The sequence below is a fragment of the Pinus tabuliformis genome, chromosome 4_1, assembly GCF_031772625.1.
Source record: "Pinus tabuliformis cultivar Carrire ecotype Pingquan chromosome 4_1, CPIR1, whole genome shotgun sequence".
NCBI classification, from domain to species: domain Eukaryota; kingdom Viridiplantae; phylum Streptophyta; class Pinopsida; order Pinales; family Pinaceae; genus Pinus; species Pinus tabuliformis.
The window spans coordinates 251,718,896-251,737,943 of record NC_142303.1 but is presented as its reverse complement, the minus strand read 5'-3'; the positions used below and the strand labels follow the sequence as shown (position 1 = coordinate 251,737,943).

The 19,048-nt window shown below is 34.7% G+C and overlaps 1 pseudogene; it reads left to right on the top strand.

Annotated features, from left to right (window-relative positions):
* LOC149175214 (uncharacterized) overlaps positions 1-18,816 on the top strand; it is a 94,399-nt pseudogene extending 75,583 nt beyond the window's left edge.
* Positions 18,817-19,048: the final 232 nt, after the last annotated feature.

Here is a 19,048-nt window from a genome sequence, read left to right as displayed (position 1 = left end):
CTTGGGCAAACTAGATTCTCACAGACCTATTTTATCAACTTGGTTTAGATATTGGTTCCTGCATCAGTAGTACAGTTTGATAGCAGATTCAAGGACAGAGGTGTCATTGATTTGGAAATCTTTATTAGCAAGGGGAAGGTGGTCCAAGTCCACGTGAGGAGTAGTAATTGGCCTGACATCCATGGCGATAGGGGAAAACAATTTTAGTTCTTGTGGATTTAAGAATGGGAAAAAAGAGTTTTTCAGTCAATTAGGGCAACTGGGTTCCAATATAGAATAGTCTCCAGTCGCTGTGCAGTTCTCTCACTTAATTTCTTATTAATTCCAAGCAATGCAAGTAACTGGTTCAGAAATGAGACAAGGTTTCCAGTGAATTTGGATAAAATACCTGGAATTTTGGGAATATTGACTCTAAACAGTTCGGCGGGTGACTGTGCATGGTTTCAAAAAGTCTGTGTGAACTGGAGAGTGGACTGTGAGTTCAATGGCTTCTTTAGGTTGGCGACTCAATGTAGGCTGGCAGTTGGACATCGTGTATTTACGTGCATGAAGGTCTGGAACTTTAGTTTCACGATAAAACAAAGATTATGAGGTTTTTGGCTTGATTAATAAATTCAACCTTTGATGGGTGTTTGGGGAATAGTGGTACTTTTGGCAGTTAGCAGGGTGATGTGATAGTTTGGCATTTAGTGGGTGGCGGTAACCATGTTTTTCGCACCATTTATGAGCATTGGGTTCTTTTCGAGGGATTCTGCCCGATTCCACTCATCGGGCACCACGTCGCATCAGGGGACCAAGGGAAAACAATCCATTTCGGGCGGGTAAAGTGCGGGTTTCAGGCCTGTGCGAAATCAACGTGGATCACTGGATTTGAAGGGGGAAGATCGGGTGGCGATCGGTTGATGAAAATACACGGATGGTAGTGGGGGGTCCCGGCGGGCAATTAACTCGGTCATTTTAGATTTAATATGGGATTAGGGTGATATTAATGCATCGGGCACAATTTTATTGGAAGAGGTTTTGACTTTTAATTGATCGTTGATCGATTAATCAACTCATTTTTTGGGTTCGGGTATTCATAAAGTTTATATTTCAAACTTTGGGGATGAGGTATTAATATTAAAGGGATTTATTAAATACATAGGGGAAAAGGGTTATTTTTCGGGAATTAATATATAAATAAAATTAAAAGTTAATATGAACATCGCAAAAAATGGATTTAGTGCTAAGTATAATGTATATTTATAATTCATTTTCTTTTCATAAACACATTATAACTTAGGCTAACTGTCATTTTTGTGGTTTTTCGAAAAGGGGTTTACTTGGGGTTAATGGCTTTTCCTTAGGAAAAAATGGTGCTTGATCTTATGAAAAGGGATTTGTTTGGGAAAATGAGGGAGAGTGAAGGGGGGTAATGTTTGTGGGGGGATTTTTAGTACTTAGGACCTATAAGTCATCGGGCCGAGGGTCTGGTCCCTCCAGAAGTCAGAGAAATGCTCTGAGCCCCTTTGACTTAAGATTTTGGGTACTTAAGACTTTTCATTAGAAATTAGTTAAGTGAAAGGTGTAATGAGTGAGGGAAATTAATCAATTGACTTTGTGAACTTTAAGCTAGTCCAATTTCTCATCCATACATAGAATTTTTATGATGAGGGTGATAAATATGTTTTTGTCTAACAATCATCACAATTCTGCAACCTTTCTGCTACTTACCCATTTACTCATCCTACCATTTTTACTTCTCTTTATTAGGGTGCAATTAAGCTAGCAAACCCTTATCAAAACATTTTTCTTTCTTTTACAATAGTAATCTAACTAAGTCTAACCTTATTACATCCAAGGGCTCAGATTAAATAGTTGAGCTCCTTTTATTCACTCTACCTAATCTAATTATCTGCCAAGATTACACTGTTTGGTCAGATTTTCATTCTCTAACTATAAGCATGAAATTGAAAACATGGAATAGCCAAGTTTAAAATTTTTGACTATCATGGATTGTGGAATAGGTTACAAACTGCACACAATTATTTATTTTGTACAAAAAGTAAATAGTAGTGGCATTTTGACTTGCACACTTTCATGGTCTTTTCTTTCTTGGGGTTCATATTTTTCATCCTTTTTTGACCTTTTTTATTCCTTTTGGCCTTTGATTTTTCTTTTAGGACATACCTTCTTTACATTTTTTAATTTTTTGAATATGGAAAACATTTGCAAAAAGCAAAAGTATGTACATATTACAGGTTTAATCTCAGCCATTCAAAAATTATGACTCCTATTGGTATAGGAACCTAACACCCCCTAGCAAAAAAATGTATGGATTTGGGAAACCCCTTGTGGGATGAATTCAAACCTTAATCAGATTACTCCTAGCCACTTCTCACCTTGGGGAAAGACCAGTACTTCAAGGATGAGACAAAAGATGATATCATAAATAGTTTTATTAGTAATCCACTTTCTATTACTTCTATTGAGGACTCGGGGGAGGAAGATGTTGTAGAAGACCTAAGCTTTGAACAGATGAAGACCACTCCAAACATCAACAATAGTCTAGTTGAAATAGAACTAGGTAAATATCTAAATGTCAATCCAAACCTGACTGCTGAGAAAAACAAATTGTTGTTACAACTATTACAGAAGTACAAAAAGGTATTTGCATGGGATTATACAGACATGAAAGGGATCCATCCTAGCCTATGCACTCACCACATCTATTTAAAGGATGGCTGCAATCCAGTTAGACAACCACAACGATGTATGAACCCTGCACTAAAGGAGGTAGTGAAAGAAGAACTACAGAAACTCCTGAATTCCAACTTCATTTATCCAATTTCTGATGGTCAATGGGTATCCCCACTTGTCATTGTCCCTAAAAGGAATGGAAAGTGGAGATTCAAAGGACCATTTCCCTTTGTCATTCATAGATCAGGTCCTTGATGACCTATCTGGGAAGATTTTTTTTCATTTTTGGACGGGTTTATTGGTTACAACTAGATACAGATTTCCACGAAAGATCACGATAAAATTACCTTTACCTGCCCCTGGGGAACCTTCACATACAAAGTGCTTCCTTTTGGACTCTGTAATGTGCGAACAACTTTCCAAAGGGAAATATTGGGATTTTCCTCAGATTTGTTGAATGCTACCTAGAAATATTCATGGATGACTTTACACCTTATAGTGATTCCTTTGAAACAACATTAGTTAATTTAGAAAAAGTATTAGAACGATGTGTGCAGAATAATGTTGCTTTGAGTACTGTAAAGTGTCACATGATGATGAATGAAGGGAAGTGCGAGAAGGCCTTTATGGAATTAAAGAATTGTGTATCAGTAGCTCTTGTTTTGCGAGGACCAAACTGGATTGTATCATTTCACACAACTACAGATGCATCTGATTCTGTTGTTGGAGATGTATTGGGCTAGATGGAGGACAAAAAGCCGTATGCTATCTATTACATAAGCAGGAACTTGATTCCAGCTGAACTCAATTACACAGTGATAGAAAAAAGAGTTCCTTGCGGTAGTGCTGTCATCAACAAATTTTGACACTACATCACTAGATATCAAGTGTTTGTACACACTAACCACTCTGCCATTCACTTTTTAATGACTAAACCAGTCACTAATCGTAGTATTACATAGTGGTTATTGCTGTTACAGGAATTTGATATAACAATCCTAGATAAACCTGGGAAAGATAATGTAGTGGTTGATTTTCTTTCTATGCTAACTGTTGGTGATGAATGCATGCTTATTGAAGATTCTTTTTCTGATGAATACCTTTATTCTATTACAAATCACTCACCATGGTATGAAGACATAGCTAAGTATCTTGCTACTGGAAAATTTCCACAATCCCTATCCACCAGAGAAAAGAAAAGAATTGTCCAGCAAAGTGCTAGATATTCTTGGATACATGGAAATCTCTATCACACTGGGCCAGATCATTAGATTGGGCATTGTGTGAGGGAGGACGTAATATTTGATATCCTTAGATCTTGTCATGAGGAACTTTGTGGAGGACACTTTGTAGATAAGAGGACAAGATATGAGGTGATCTCAACGGGATACTATTTTAGGATGCTAAGAAATTTGTGCAGGGATGTGACAAGTGCTAGAGAATGGGTCGAACGCTCCAGTCAGATGAGATGCCATTACAACCTCAAATAGTTTTAGATCCATTTGAGAAATGAGTCCTAGATTCTGTAGGACGAATGAACCCTTTGTCCTTGCAGAGTCTTACATCTTGGTCTACATAGACTATGTCAAAAAATGGGTCGAGGCGAAGGCATTGACTAGAGCCACAAAGCAGGTTGTCTCAGACTTTTTGTTTGAAGACATTTTTGTTCGCTTTGGGATACCAAGAGAAATAGTGACAGATGGAGAGCCCGAATTCACATCTCATTCTTTTCAAAAGCTAGTTGAAAAATACAAAATCCGTCATAGGATTACTTCACCTTATCATCCACAAGCGAATGGCCAAGTGGAGAGCACCAATAAGGTTATTGAGGGAGTTCTTACCAAGATTGTGGCTAGCCATCGGAGGAATTGGGTTAATAAACTTCCAGAGGCATTGTGGGCATACAAGACTACATGGAGGAATACTATAAGATTCTCACCATACAAATTAGTGTATGGTAAAAATCCTTTATTTCCCATAGAGTTCGAAATCAAGACATTAAGAACAACACTACAGGTGAACTTGGATCTGGCAAGAGTGCAGAAGCAACGGTTGAATCAACTCAATGAGCTAGATGAGAAAAGGCTAGCTATTATTCAATAAACAAACATCATTCAACAACAAAGGGCTAAGTGGCATGATAGATTCATTAAAAAGAAGAAGTTTCAAAAAGGAGATTGGGCTCTATTATATGATTCGAGATTCAAGGATTTCAAGGGGAAGCTTTGCACCAGGTGGCTAGGTCCTTATGAAGTTGACACAATATTTGACAATGAGACTATGAATTTAGTTACCATTGACAATGGTAGGACACCATTACTTGCTAATGGGCACCATCTTCGGCTATATCACAAACCAGCTTCAAAGGATTCATTCAACAAAATTTTCGCGGATTCTGACCTTTAGATTGCAGGTGCAAGGGAAATTCCTCTACGCTGTCAAATTTTTAATTTTCCAATAAGTGTAATAGTTGAAAACCAACTTTTGTTGGCATTTGTTGCACCCAGTAAAATAAAAAGAAAAACAAAAAAAAGCATAAAAGAAATGTTATAGAAATATGTAAATAAGAATTTGACTGTGAAAACCTCTTATAGGGGTGTAGGAAGAAAAATTGTGATGGTTGGAAACCACCATGTGGCGGTTGTTACACATTCTTTTCTTTCTATAACAACATAATTTATCTCATGCACATCTTACAATATGTTGTTACAAGTTTTATTCTTTTCAAATTTTTGTAAGTATCTATAAGAGTAGTGTAAATAAGAATCTGCTGTAGAAATAATGTTGGCAATTGTATTTGTTGTTACATGTCTAACAAATGACAACCTACAGCAGTGACCCAAGCAAAATCCTCTGTTGCAATAAACAGCATTCATTAGCATCTTGCTATAAGAGCAGATGGCAAAACTTGCACGTCATCGCCAAAATTAATTATATTTCTGGTACCTTTTCGCTAGTCTCTTTTCACCACGTCAGATTAGGTACGTAATGCAAAAGGTATATCACTTTTTCCTCTGTTTAACATTTATGGCAATTAATATGGAACTTTCTTTGATAGTCGAGGATGATCATTGCATTAAACTTGGGGGAAGAGCAAATCATTTCACAATCTGCGATTTAAAACTAAAATTAAAAGTGGCAACCCTATAATCATTATTAAACCCTGCAATTATTGTTATTTATTTATGCCAATCATGTCGAGGATTTAATTGCATTTAATCCAAACCTCCACGATCCAGGAGCAATAATGAGATCATAACGTGTGCAATACAACCGCCCTGATCCAACATTCCTGCTTTTCTGGCCTACCCCACTGCTCTAGTATCAACCTCAGCGAAGCATTGCACCCTCACTTCAAAATTCTCAGAGAAATAACATAGGCAACACAAAGTGCAGTGATTGAAACAAAAATGGGAGAAGCAATAGTTCGGTACGAGCCCAATTCGATTGAAGCATTGGAAAATTACCCTCAGGCATGCCATATTTTTGAGGAAGCATGATGGTTTGAGTTCTTTGAGCGACATAAGGGATCATAGAAGTTAGTTACCATGGAATTTGCTAAAAAACTGAACAAAAACCAGACAGAGGTTAGGGCGCTGAAGCTAGAAGTTATGGAAGAAGTAATTGCCTAAGTAATAGCATTGTGGGCTAAGGGAAAAAGGTACTTTAACTGAAAGAATAATGACCCCTCCCTTAAGGAGGAATTCCTACGAGGAGAAGAGAAATTGGAGAAAAAAGGCAGGGGAATTGATAGGTTATCACTTCCTCAGCCATGGGGAGACGTCATTGTGTACATCATCAAGTACATTACTTGTGAAGGAAGGCTAAAAATTGTGTTCAATTACCATTTTCCATTGTTAAACCGCCTTCGACATAGGCAGCTGGTCAATATCCCATATTTCCTGCTAGAAAATATAAGGCACATGTCTGCTGCCGTGAAGATTGTTGCACACCCAGAGAGTTGTGTTACCAACCATAGCCTCATCAAGTTAATTGTGCTAGATGCATTGGAACCCCAAGGCAGGAGTTGGGAGGAGTTTATGAGTGGAAAGACGAGGACTTCACACTGAAGGCAAGGTGAAATCCCCGATGATGCTCCAAGGGAATCTAGAGAGGCTGAAGAAAAAGGGCAATCTTCAGGAGGTAGGATTAAGAAAAGATCTTTGGAGAAGCCGATAGGTGGTAGGATACCGAAGAAGAGGGTGAAAGTTAGCTCACATCCAAAACCTTCACCTCCATCCACAAAGGAGTTGAGCAAGGACAGGGACACAGTGAAAGAGAAAGAAGGGTAACAGGTCCATCTGAAAGAACTCTCTCTATGAAGTAAGGAAGAGACCCAACTTTTTATGCATAAAATTGAAAATTTAGGAAAATAAAATGAAAGATTAAGGCATAAATTAGAGGAGAGAAAAGTAGAAGCATGGGTCCCAAGCCTAGACATCTTGGCAGAGGCTGTAGACAAAATGAGGGAAGAAACCACACCGGGTTTTGTATGTGTAGCATGTGCTAGGAATCTAGCAATAACTGGATACAAAGTCTATGCTTCAAACACCATTTCGATGGAAACTGAAACCGAACTCTCGGAAGCTATTACAAAAGAACCCGTTCATGACGCTACTATTACACAAGAACCAACAGCAGAAACGGAGCATTCCACGATAATAAACCTAGAAGCTGATACACAAGAACTTACCAATGACATTGTTTTACATAAGAACCAACAGTAGAGGCAGAGGCTACTCACAAAAGAAAAGAAAAAGTTTAACCACAAGAACTTGTTAACGAATCAATTGGTACAAAAAAAGCCGGGAGCCAAAGCAGAGCAGCTCAATCCTCAAGACACTGTTACACCCCCAAGTGATATTGCATGTGAAGGAACATAGGGTCCTGAAGCAGGATGGTGTTTAGAGAATATTCTAATGATATCAAAACTATAGAAATGGAAACAACAGGTAGTCTCCTAACAAGAGGGAGTGATCCTGTTATAAGAACATCAAAAAGTTGTAGATTCGCTAAAGGAACAGTGGTCTGAGAAGAAATTAACAGAAGAATGGGAAAGATGATAAAAGAAGGAAGCCAAGAAGGAGAAGGAGAAGCAAATGTAGTTGTTACAACAACAAGTTTAGGATTTAACAAATGATAAACACAAGATGTACGAACTCGCCCTAAATCTGTTAGGGTGTAGAAGGCCCTCTCTATCCTCCCCAATATTTCTGTGGGAAAGATTTTATTTGTTTCAATTAAAGGAAGTGTATGAAAATAGACTGTATGTGGGTAATTCTACCTGAGCTTTTTTGGAAGTTTTCTGTGCTTGCAATTTTAATGACCAAAGCTTACTATGCGAGATGTTTCTTCATAATATAATTTGTGAGCATGCTAGTTTTCACATGGTTGCACACATTTTCTCCTACATGGGGGACCTACAATTGCATGCTTTTATTTCTTGGATGAGAAATCAGATAGAATGGCACCTAGCCATGAAGTTAGTGGGCACAAACGAAGAAAATGCGCAGAACCAAGAATGGCTTCAGAGTTGAGGCATGGTTTTAAGAGATTTCTGAGTACTTCGGACGTCAGAGAGAAATCAACTATCTACAGAAAGAGAATCGTGGGATTCTTCCTCAACCTCTTTACATAGCTGAAGAGTCAAGCACTAATGGGATGCCTTAAACACATTGAGGCTGCTAGCGCAGGTCTACAAGAGGGTGACCCTTTTGGGTCTCCAAACTTTGTGGTTGAGGTTACAAGGGTCTCAGAGTATTCCTGGATTGTGAGATCATTGAGAGCCTTCTGGATAGGGCTCAAGTTTAAATATCTTTTGATTTGGCTGTCAATGGAGGAGTATCAACAGCATTATTAGATGTGTGACTATGATTAGGAATCCTACTTACATCAGTTGATGGCCACTCAAGGCTACATGTCCATTGATGAGGATACTGTCGAAGCTTACAGCTTGACATATCTACAGTAGAGGTATAACAGCAGTATCTGAGAATTTTGCATGAGGACAGAGGAGCGGAGGAATGTTGGGTGCAACGTTTGGGGATACTTTAGATACCTCTTTACCCCATTTCTGACCTTTTTACCTTCGAACCCGCCAGCTTTATGTCCTAATTATCGCTTTTCCGAGTTATAAGAAGCAACTCTTATTGGGACATATTATTTTGCCATATTTGTTAAATATTAATGAAGTAATATCTTCTTGATGGCTAACTAGGGTAAGTATGGAAGAAGTTCTCTAGCTCTTTTTATTTAAGGTGTTTCCCATGAATTCAAGGCCAAAGGATGGACAGTTGTGCTGTTAATTCACAAATATGTTTTGAGCATTTGTTGTTATAGACCATTGATGTTACACCTCAAGTTGTTGTTACTTGGCGAGATCTTCTTACACAACAATTGTCAAAGACCGCGGGTACTATTCCACGAGACAACTATCGAGAAGCATGAATTATCTATGGGCAGTCAAAGAATCTAGGCGGTTATGATTTTAGAAAATGATGTAACTTGAATAGGCCTTGTATTTATAAACTATTTATAACGATTCCTATTTTCTTTTAATATCAATCAGCATGAGAATTGTAAGATTCTCATCACTAATATGTTCCCTATTTTGGGCATGTAAACTTTATAAAAGGATCCAGTTCCATGGAAGGGAACATGCAACACCATATAGTATCGTCATTTTGATTTTGTAATTCACATCTCTTTTAATACAAGAACATCATTGGTGATTCTTTTACAGATTCTGTGTTGAATTCCTAACTAGTTCTTATTTCATCCCTGTGCCATGTTAGGGAGGAAGGGCCATCCTCTTTAGCAGGGATTATTGTAGTTGTAACAGTAGATTAATTATTTCTTTTTATTACAAGTGTGAAGTGATTGTTGTCGCTGTATAATTCACGGAGCAGATTTACTTTTGTTTTCAGATTTATGATATACTGTTACATAGGATTGATTTAAGATATAATATTTGAACAATTGGTTCAGTCATTGATATTGTGTGTGGCCTGTTCGTTTCTTGGTAAAACATGAACTGTGATTTCATTTTTGGAGAATTCTTTTTAATTTTTGCACGAGTGTTTAATTTTTGCAAATGGTTCAGTGACATTTCTTTCCTTCTTTATTTCTATCCTTGGTTGTTATTTATCGACACAGATAGTGTAGATACTTTTGAAATAAACAGATCTACCTTGGCTGACAATTAAATGGTTGCGGTTCACTCCATTAAACAGTGATTAAACCGACACAACAACAAAGATAATTTGTGGACAAATTATCATTTCTTACCCGCAACGACTATATCAACAGGATAAAAATTCCTTTAAAGCAGAGGGAATGAGAATCACCATGGTGGTTAAAACATGAGCTCCGGTTTAAGCCAACTCTCCCAAAGAGGAACAAATCCGTTTGTTCCAGAGATCCTTAAATTATACTCGATTTCTCTAGGCGTCAACGTTTTGGCGGTCTAGCGTGAGTACGTTAGCCCAACCTGCTTGACCTTTTGATAAAAGAATATTAAATTACAAAATGATCTCTATGGCATGCCCTCATGTCACCAGCATGGCCACGGTTGCAATGCATTCAACATGGATGTGTGCTGCTATGAAATCAACTTTGATCATTCTAAATGCCTTATATGCGAATTTGTCACCGCGCAACATGCAAATGCCTTTGGTACAGGTGTTGGTCATGTGAATCCCGGTGCTGCCTTCTATCCTTCTTGTCTCTGTGTAGCTTCAATTATAAAATCCAAATTCATATTCTCACAAGGAAAGCGAGCTCATGCGGAATTACAATCGTGGCAGCGAGGAGATCTGAACTACCCCTCATTCTCTGTGGTCTTTAGCCCGTTAAGTTTTAGTTGCGCTATGAGCAGAAGTGGAATTGGAAAACTCATCTGCAAAGACAAAAATGAAAAGGTGAGTAATAGAGTGAGATTTGAAAGTAAAGTAACATCTCACAACATAGAATCCAGCGAACACGAAGAATTCGAACTGGTAACCATAGCCTCGAAATGAACAACGGTTTGATATTCTTATTCTATTTGGTTTTTTTCCCCTTTCATCACAATCTCTGTAACTGCGGGCGTTCGTTTCTTATGTGTAGGTTTTTTTTCTATAAACATAATTTCAAAACGATATTTACCTCGGTAGCTATAATTAAATTAGATATTGTCTAACCAAATAATTTTGAAAATGATATTAAGCCTATGTAGTATGTGTACATAACGATATTAGATAATATGTAAAACGAAAATGGTGTGGACAAAAATGAAAGTATAATATCAATGGTTTCGTTAAACATATTTTGAATAATGAAATGACCCATAATCATTCCAGTTGAGTGATTGAGAAAATTGTGCACACAAAGATGGAAGGTTCCATTAAGCATATTTTACTTGATGAGTTAATGGATAATCATCTTATTTAATTTTGATTGAATGTTCCCTTAAACATATTCTACGGATAATCATTTTATCTGATTTTGAGTTTATATATTGGTGGACTGTATTCAAAGATAATATAACCTATGTAGTTGTAACAAAATTATATATTATATAATGAAATTAGAGTGGAGAAAGATAAGATTCTATTATCTATAATTTTATAAGCATTTTTTAATTAATGAATGGATTGGTAATCATTTTAGTTAAATAATTTTATATTGATTGAATGTATGGAAACTTATTTTTATAAATAAGTGTAATTATAAAACTTAAATGAATTGTAAATATTGATATACATCAATTCTTAATAAATATCAAAATATTTATTTCTTATTTTATATTGTCAAAATTAAAAACACTTTAAATTTAATTAAATTATAATTTCATTTTAAATTATTATTATTCACTATAAAAACAATTTAATATATGAACTAAAAATATAAATATTTCTAAAAAAATTAACAAGATTTTTAATCACCGATATTATCTTCTTTTTATCATGAAAATTCTTAACCTTTAAATAAGCTTTGTTGCAATAACATGGGCTAATTTATCTATATTCATTTCATTGTTAAAATAATTTATCTATATTTAATTTCATAACAATTTCTTAAATTGAAAAGAAAAAAAAACATAATTACCTTACTCTCTATATCCTAACTATTATTAAAAATATTTAGTAAACATAAAGCAAATATTAGATCTCTACCATTTATCTTTAAATTCTATTCCAAATAAACACACTTATAACATCTAATTATAATAAATTAATTTATATTTATATTTATAAATCTACCATTTATCTTTAAATTCTATTCCAAATAAACACACTTATAACATCTAATTATAATAAATTAATTTATATTTATATTTATAAATTTATAAGTAATAATGATCTCTATTACCAATTTGTCAATTAAATTATAGTAACTTTTTTTACCATTAAAAACTTGTAATATTTAATAAATTTCACAATATAAAAAATAAAACTTCATTATCATTTAAGCACCACCATGTAAGACATTATTAGCACATTAAATGATATAGAAGGGTTTATGTAAATTACTTCTACTCAAGGTTGATTGTATATATTGTCACAATCACACTATATTAAATAGCAACATAAAATATTTATGAAGAGTAATTATATTTAGAAAAATAATCTTGAATATGAAAATGCAGAATCTTGTTATATTATATATACATATATATATTATCAAATGGGTCAAAGGGTACTCATTTCGAAGACCATGAGAGGCTTCAAAAAATCTTATTGATATACCATTGACTAGGTGAGAAATCCAAGGGAAACTTATACGAAAGGATATCCAAGAAATAAATTTAGAGGTAAAACCATATTTCCACATAACATAAAAAAGAAAACTATGTCTAACCTAATCAAAGACACTAGCCATGTCCAACTTTATAATCATTGTTTTTTCCCCTCACTGCTTGCTTGAGTGAATGACTTCTTTTACCAATATCATGTTATTAATCATTTGATACTTGTATATAAATTTGCCATGATTTTTGGAGATTATATTTTCCAAAATAGGTTTGATCATGTTTGCAATGATCTTTGTTATTATGTTGTAGGAGACATTGTAGAGAGAAATGTGTCTAAACCTATCAAAGGAGGATGGGTTAACTTCTTTCAGAATTAGGGATAGGAATGCATAATTGATCTCACCTCCCATATTGAAAATTTGTGAACATAAGATACCATTCTAACTAAATCCTTATTTATCATCGCCCAACAATGCTTATAAAAATGTGCTAAGAAACCATCCGAGCCAGGGGATTTATCAAGATCAAAGCAATCTAGAGCTTCCCAAACCTCATTCACTAAATTTTTTTTGTTCAGGCTGTCATTTTATTTTGGAGAGAGCAAATATGGCATATGTTCAAGAATATATGAACTTTTGTATACATCCAACATAGGTTTGTTCTCCATAAACATATGTTAGGATATGAATTCCAACAAACACTTTTGTGAGGATAATGTGAAACTTACAGGTTGTATCACAAAATCCTTTTAGGATATGAATGTCTCTTAAAAATGGTTTTTAAGGATGACCACAAACCAAGGTGGGAGAAATTAAGGTATCAACCAACACCAACTCTAGAACCTTCATAGCAGTTCTTAGAAAAAACAAAATATGGTTTTAAGGTGACAAAAAACTCTTGAACTATGACATCAGTTCCTTGAACAATTCCAAATATGGAGTTGCTCGTTCAAAAACCAATCAATCAATTCAATCAACAAAAACTAAAGTCTCACAAATCTGGCTCTAACTAGTACAGGTTGTGGCTTAGGCTCAATGTAGATCTCTAACTCATGCTCACTTGACATCTTGAACTCGAACCTGTCGCAGACCATCAACAATTCCCCCTTTGTCGGATACATGGTGAGAAGTATTCTTCATCATTGCAAGGCTGGTCATCACTCTTGAACATATTCTTCGATATGACCTATAAATCTTCTTGGATGTTTTCGTCCAATCCTAAGAAGTAATCCATAAAAAATTTAGCTACTCTCTTATAGTAGTCTTCTTTCTTGAACATTTATTTGTATGATGATTATTGGAAACCAAACCCAAACGTATATTAATTGATCTAAATCAATGATGTACAATGTGTACATATTAATACATACATGAAGTAATTGAATTAGTTTCCCAGTATTCTTGGACACTATTAACCAATAACCCTAAAACAAACTAACCCAAGATTAACCTCAAGGATTAGTTATCTAACATTCCCCCTTAATCTGAAGGGATGTACCAAAGTCCAAAAATGAGAGCTCAAAATGTAAAAATTCATCTCAACCAAGAGTTGAATGTCTCTCAGAAATGGTTTTTAAGGATGACCAAAAACCAATATGGTGGTTTTTAAGATAAAACCACAAACGATACCCACATTTGGAACCTTCATAGCAGTTCTCATATCAATCAAAAACAACATGTCAAAAACATGCAATCATGCTCATTCTCATAGAGCATAAATCAAAAAATCTATCCACAACTTTGAATCTAAACTCACACTCTATACTGTAGTAGCAAAATTCTGATCCCTCTCTCAGGATCGCTGAACAAATCTCGAACCTATGGAAGACAATAAAAAATTCCCCCCTTGTCAGATACAAGGTGAGAATATGAATTATTTTTTATCACTGCAAGGTTGGTCAACACTCGTGAAGAAATCCTGCAGTATGACATGTAAATATTGTTTATTGTTTTCAACCAATCGCAAGAAGCAATCCATGAAAAATTTAACTGCTCTCTTGCAATAGTCTTGTTTCTGGAACATCTATTTGTATGTTGATTTTGCTTTCCATAACGCTCACATGGGTGAAGATCAAAACATTGATCTTTCACATGTCCAACTCTATTACACTGTTGGCACCTATCAACTTGTTATGGAACAACACCATTCATAAATCTAGCACTTTGAAATTGTATTGGTTTAGAAAAATATTGAATGTGAAAAGATACATCCAAAACATTATATCCCAAACTAGTTCTGTGTTTATTATGAGTAATCTCTTCCCACAATCTTATAACAATTTTCACATCAAGACTTTTATCTGCATCCAAATTTTCTCTTGAATTGATTGCATTGCTCTGATCATTCTTTGATTGATGATCAGGCTCAAACAAACTATTGTTCTGAACAAGAGCATGTTTGGAATTCTTCTTTAAAAATTCATTTAGTTCATCTTGCTAGAATTGAGATTCGAGTTGAAAAAACTAGACCTTCTCTTGTGTATTTTGCGAACAAGTTTTAATGTCAGAAAGCATGTCTTTACTGATTTCGACACTACTATGAAGAGTAGAGGACATTATACTACTGAACATCTCTAACAAATCATTGACTCTCATAATTTTCTCCAGCTTCATATCAAAGAATACTTGCAATTAACTTTCAAAAAGGTGTCAGCTACCATCAAAATTGCACCCAATAAAAATGAAGTTACAATGATTTAATTGGGTGTCAGGTTCAAACGAAAATGCACCCATTTACAACATAATTTCCACCAAAAAATATCATATTGTTGCAAACAAAATGTCGTATTCTTGCTAGCCAACCACTGTATTGAGTATCACAACCTCCAAAATTAACTTCCCTTTTTGTTTTGTAAAATGTTATCAAGCACATGGATTTGAACTTGTGACCTTTAACACACTATGTAACGGTATGAGCTTTTTTAACCACACTACCTTTTACAAGTTTAGTTTTATTATGTATTCATGTATCCCAAATACTCCAATTTTATAAACACTCAAACCACTCTTGATAACTCTTGTTTCTACTAAGGACAACTCCAACTATGGAAACTATTGAAGTCATAATTGTTTTACAGCCAGATAAATTCTTCAAACAAATCCTTTACAAATATGTGAAGTAGTCCTCTAAACAAAAATATATCCCTTTATCCTTTTGTTTTAAATAAAAATTGACTCAATGATTTGATGGTGGGATCCAAAAACAATTTAGTAGAGAACTAAGTTCAAATCTCATTGTTTCCCTTTTTCTTTTCCTCTTCAACTTTTAAAACTTAATTCAAATCAAAATAAAAACAAACTTTGAATATTTCCACCACTTTTAACTCCTCTTCAACTTTTAAAACTTATTTCAAATCAAAATAAAAACAAACTTTAAATATTTCAACCACTTTTAACTCTGAGTTAATTAATTTCAAAATTGGCCACTTTTACTTTTACTTTCTCATTTCACCTTTCTTTAACCATATTTTTAAAATAATTGATAAAAGAAATGAGAAATATTTTGTTTAATCACAATTTGATATAGTTTCCATTCACTTGATACTCACCAAATTTTCTCCTATTAGCTTTCACATTTCTCTAATTCTTTCTCTGTTCACTTTAACCTATCTGACTCTACTTCTTTCTCTGTTCACTTTCACCTTTAAGGCTCTGCCTCTTTCTCTGTTCATTTTCACCTTTATGGCTCCTACTTCCACAAAAGAATGTTGTTTCAGGAAGTAATATATAGGAAATTTATTCTCCTTACTCGTGGTCTCATATTCTGGAAAATGTCTCCATATTCATTTATTTTTTACAAATCATTGTCAAAAAATTCAATAAATATTTTTTTAATTTCACTTTCATGAACCTTGAAGCATTCTCTATTTTCTAGTAATATTTGGATTAAATTCAAATACCAAATATGGAAAAAAAATCCACTAAAAATAATTAATAATTCACTTCCAAAAAATGCTTCAAAACTTCGCTAATATTCAATGTTATTTATTCACCATCAATTGTCCCAATAATAAGAGTTGCTAGTGGATAATCACTTTTACCTTGGTTTCTTTTTGTGGATAAATATAGGGAATCATGAATTAGGTGATTTCTCTTAATTAGTAACTACTTGTGAGTGAATTTTACTTCATTAGTTTAGAATCTTCTAGTTGCTTAAGTCATTAGTTTTCTTCTTCATCAAACAGACCAATGCATGAACATAAAAAGACAAGAGACATAGAACGTAAGCTATCAGCCAAGGCCAAAAACTCTCACTCTTTGAGAGGAAAAACTGCACAAATTGTTCTTATTTAGATTCCAACTGACGAATACAAAGACCAAGATCCTTGACCACTTAGCCACTTCAAGAGCTAGACACTAGTTCTCTGGACTGTCTTGTCTTCTTCTTGACTCCTCTTCCTCTTCGACCTTCTTTGCATCAAGAAAGAGTTATCATCGAGATATTATGACTATCTCCACATCAATATCTCCTTTACTATGAGACCTTCTCGCTGTGACATTCTCGAGAACTTACTTTTGTGATGGTCATCCTTCGAACTGAGATGGATCCATCTACCCTTATTACTGTAAGTTTATGGAATCCTTAACGTTGTAATATTGTAATCATGAAGACTAAGATAGTACTAAACCTATAATCACTATGAGGACTGAAACATGTTTTCTGAGATAACATCAAATGTGAGGCTTCATTCATAGCAATGAAACTCATCGATGTAATGCTATCTGAACTTGTCTCTTATCCTTTTTCGCTCACATAGTGATATAAACTTTAGAGGGATATGAATTCCCTTGACAATACCCAATCTCCACTTCTATTCCCAATTCTGAGCTCCTTCTATAATCTGTTATGAACTTTATGATTGTGATCCGAAAAAATTAGAGATATCAAACTTGTGAATTGTGTAAATACAGAGATCCTAGCCACATATTTATAGTAGTTTGTCCCATAAATAAGGTGACCTATATTTTGAAAAGGTGTGTCTTTCATAAGGTGATCCGGCATGATCTTATACTCTCAGTTTTGAGGCCAACTTCAAGAGGATGACTTAGTGCTTATCGTTGGAGGTCTTCTAGACACTTTTATGACATTCGTCATACATGACATTGACTCTATATGACTTATATGAAAAATCATAAAGGCTCTCAATGTCAACCATCCAAAATAAAACCTCTTTCTCATGAAATCCATGAAGCAAGGCATAATAATAAATTTATTTTCTTCTTTTCATCATTTACAAAAATCACAATTTCATGTCATTATGAAGATTGAACCTAGTTACACTTTTCAACACTTTTAACTTGGTTTCTAGCATTCTCGATATCTTTATCTGAGTTTGATAGTGAATCTAAGACCCTGATTTCAAAACGAACGATGAGACAACAATGCAGTCCACCAAGAAAGGAGGAGCCCTCAAGAATGCCACAAAAATTGTGGCTCAATTCAATCAATAGGTGGATGAACTACCTGCGTTGATACCACTGTAAGACACACAAACTAGAAACCAAAATCAAACATATATTATTTGATATCAATCAACGATGTACAATGTGTACATATTAATACATACAAGAAACAATTGAATTAGTTTCCGGGTCTTCTTGGACTCTAATAACCAATCAACCTGACAAAAACTAACCCAAGATTAATCTTGAGGATTACCTGTCTAACATAAACATTGCAATCTTGGAGGGTGATGTAACAACAACTGCTCTCGACTGTGTTAGGGATGGTGGTAGGAATGGCGAGAGAAGCCTTTCATGTGGACCCCTATCCAATGCAAATATTTTACAAGTGCTCATAGAAATTCCTACATTTTCTGCTAGGGAGTACCAAACCATGAGACCTCTCAATGTAGCTTTTCTTTCTCCTATCTTAGAGAATCCACCATTTGAAGAAGCTCAGAAAACAACTAAGCGTACATAAAAGAAAAAATATGGTGAAAAAGAAATCCCTTCTAAGATAAAATATGATGGTTATGAATCTATAAGTCCGAGGAAAAAAAATCGAGAAAACCTAGTGTCACAAATGGGGAAGCCTTAAATGGGGAAGTCATTATTGTCATGAAAGAACAAAAATATCTAGATGTTGTGATTAATGGAATTGTTTTTTATATATTTCAACTATGCCTATTCCTATTTGCACTTGCAGTAGAGTGGCTCAACAATGTTACAAGTGGGGGAATGGTGGTTGGAAGTCAGCTTGTTGCACGACTAGTATATTATGTATCCCTTCCCGATGAATACCAATAGGTGAGGTCGTGTGTGGATGGAAGGAAAATTAATGGATGCCCATTTAGGAAATTGTTAGAGAGGCTTGGGGCTGAAGGTTATAATCTAAATTACCCAATTAATTTGAAGAGTTATTGGGAAAATCATGGTACAAATATGTTTCCTACTATCAGGTAAATGAATTTCATTATAGGAATTGGCTTTGTTTCAACGTCTTCATGTGTTACTTCTTGCTAGATTGAATCACATTCGCTGAATCACAATATGCACATTATGAGAGGGAGTATTTTTGGTAAAATATAAATAGAAATTGTACTATCTTTTGTTACATAAGAACATGGAATTGGGTGGGAGAAATTTTCTTATCTTACAACCTTTTAAATTCATATGATATGTTGAAGGATTTTGT